The sequence below is a fragment of the Hyalella azteca genome, unplaced genomic scaffold, assembly GCF_000764305.2.
Source record: "Hyalella azteca isolate HAZT.00-mixed unplaced genomic scaffold, Hazt_2.0.2 contig14219, whole genome shotgun sequence".
In the NCBI taxonomy this organism is placed as follows: Eukaryota; Metazoa; Arthropoda; class Malacostraca; order Amphipoda; family Hyalellidae; genus Hyalella; species Hyalella azteca.
Genome location: NW_025944111.1, coordinates 39,428 through 42,075, shown reverse-complemented (window position 1 = coordinate 42,075; position 2,648 = coordinate 39,428). Strand labels below are relative to the sequence as shown.

At 39.4% G+C, this 2,648-nt stretch overlaps 1 long non-coding RNA gene across 1 annotated transcript; it reads right to left on the bottom strand.

Moving 5' to 3' along the window:
• Positions 1-384: 384 nt before the first annotated feature.
• On the bottom strand, positions 385-2,416 carry LOC125178992. The gene is made up of 3 exons (XR_007157110.1): positions 2,229-2,416; positions 1,478-1,567; positions 385-926 (listed from the first exon to the last, which is right to left on the bottom strand). It is a non-coding gene; the product is annotated as an uncharacterized LOC125178992 (long non-coding RNA).
• Between the last annotated feature and the right edge of the window lie 232 nt (positions 2,417-2,648).

Below are 2,648 nucleotides of genomic sequence, written 5' to 3'. Positions count from 1 at the left end.
CGTTTGAAGCTTGGCGCCGGAATAAGAGCAAGTATGAGCACGATGCTTTTGTAGTGTCGGCATTTACCTGGACACGAAATTTTATGATTAGTGGGAGAACGGAAAGGCATTACCAAACTGGAATGTAAGGAATAGATCAAAGATTGAAAGTTGATTTTGCAATCGGTGTATGCCCATTTCATTTAAAAGACGCAAAAGTTTATCTAATTTCGAAACTGGTGTCAAATGGTAGTAATATGTTCAGTGCAATCGTGGGTTTTTGAACTTACTTCAGTGAGCATACATTAGCTTAATTAGTATAAAAGAATATAGGAATAATTAATAAGGCGGTGTTTGGGAAAGGATTATAAAATGGCAGGAAGTATATAGCTCGGAATGACCTGCAAGTTGTGCTTTAAAGTATGGAGGCTTTGAAGATTGGAGATTTTTCAGTTAGATGCAACTTCAGTAGTTTGTAGCATGCGGCAAGAGCGATTCCGAAGAGCAGGTACACTCGTAGAGGAGATGCACGTTACATATCCGAGATCGGAACACGAAATAGATATATTTGGTAGTCCATAGATGCAAATTGAATGAATGCCTTCACGCCCGTGTCGACTCAACGTTAATTTTTATGGGTATTCGGAGGCCAGGTTGTGCATATAATCCCATCGAAGATTAAGATTCTACTCATGGTCTCGTTCTTGGACCAAGACACGCAAATTTTCTTCCGGGCAGAACGCTTGGCAATAAGACTCGGAAGAGTCTCGTGTTAGGCGCGTGGAGAAAATTTTCTGCAGAAGCGGCAAGACAAATGCCACGAACGTGCGAGCCGCGGAATGGTCCTTCGCTGGATTTGCACAGCTTCCCAGAAACTATTTAGGGGATTGACACATTTCGCACATCCGCTCTCCGACATCTGTTGAGCCCGCACAAATTTGCGACGCCTGTCGGGCAGAGCATGAACTCAGAATCAGTAAACACCGCACGATTAATTCTTGTTTTAATGATCAGGATCCGATTTACATTGACTGTTCTTATATACCAAGAGAAGTATTCCAAAGTATTCATATCGAACACATTATATGGAATCTGGATGCACTTCCACACTTCCAGTAAAATATGTAAAAATACTCCTAATGCACATGCAAGGAATGAATCTCACGGTAATGCACGTTCTTAGTGCGCTAAAACTGAGATCAAAGTAATGATTGCTGAGGGAAATTATTTTAAGAAACTTTGATTAATTTTAGATGAATAATATTGATGCCAGGTATGTGAATTTAACTCTTTTGGCTTAAAAAAAACTCCTAAAGTACTGGACTCGAGGTTGAGGATGATTTGTTCATACATATGATCTGGTTGGCTGTATCGGAACTTCTTAAAGCTCGCACTGTACGTTTGTAAGATTCCAGGAAATTTGTGTGCCGTTTGTAACAAGAAATAATTCTCGAAGCCTGATTAACTTTTTGTTTAAGTAAATAATGAAAATACTCACAGTTTTATTGGGAGCTTGTAGCATTCAACCTCTTGCATTTGCTAACGAGGTCAAAGTAACCGTGGAGACTTTCCAATCGCAAGCTGGGAACTAAATAAAAAGCTGATTACACAATTGTGCACTTTATTATCCTGCGATACTTAATTTCAGTGGTAAAACGCCAATTATCCAATAAATCGATTTTAAGCGGCGCATGCTTAGAACAAAGTTTCATTTCTTACTCTAACTTTAGGCCTGATACCTCGTGCTTCCCAAACTACTGGGCTATCACCAATATAGCGTGGAGCTATAGTGGAGAAAATGGAAGAAATTTTTGAATCACATTCATATGACTCAAGTTTTTCAACATTAACAACAGAGATTATTATGACGACCTGGAACGAACCACAAGCGGCAAGACGCACTGCAGCCTGTAACAGTTGTCGAACCAAGGGTTCAATATAAGGACTGCCTTTGTGAAATGAGTGGTTCGCTGTTAATTTTCGTTGCCACTGTCCTGGCTAGAATTCTGGCAAGGGCCACTCAATAATGGCCAGGCAGGAACAATTAGAAATAAAGTGTTCAGAGATCTTCTTGATTTCACTTATGTTAAACTGCGGGACACAAAGCGCAGTAAATAAATAGGAAGTAATATATACAAAAAAATAAAAGTGCTTTTCAATTACTCAAGTAATCAGATTTAACGACATTTAAATAATAGTGTTGCCAAATGTATCAGAATGAATCGCTTATAACACTGCAAGTCACTGACCGTGAATGGCAGCCCTAGTCTGAATTGGAAAACTTTAGGTGGAATTCGGTTGCTTTACCCTAGTCTTGAGGGATGAGCAAAATTACGTTACATACACTAGTGATAAATGAATAAAAATCAGAAATCACAATGAATTGACAAGGAACATACGACACTTGTAACTAATCGGCCTATGGAGTAGCGCAGGTGTAGCGCTACTCCAAGCAACAACTATCAACTGTCCCGGCTGTGATGTTGAATACTGCGACGTCCGCGCTATTGGCGTACGAATAAAAAATTACACATCATACGCAAACTGGACGTGACAGCCACACTGAATCATTTCTTATTCAATTGTTTTGAGGCATTATTGGGAATTTGCGAAGCTTACTAACAATCTTCACGGGTTTTTTATATCTCTAAACTCTAAAGAAATCAAGT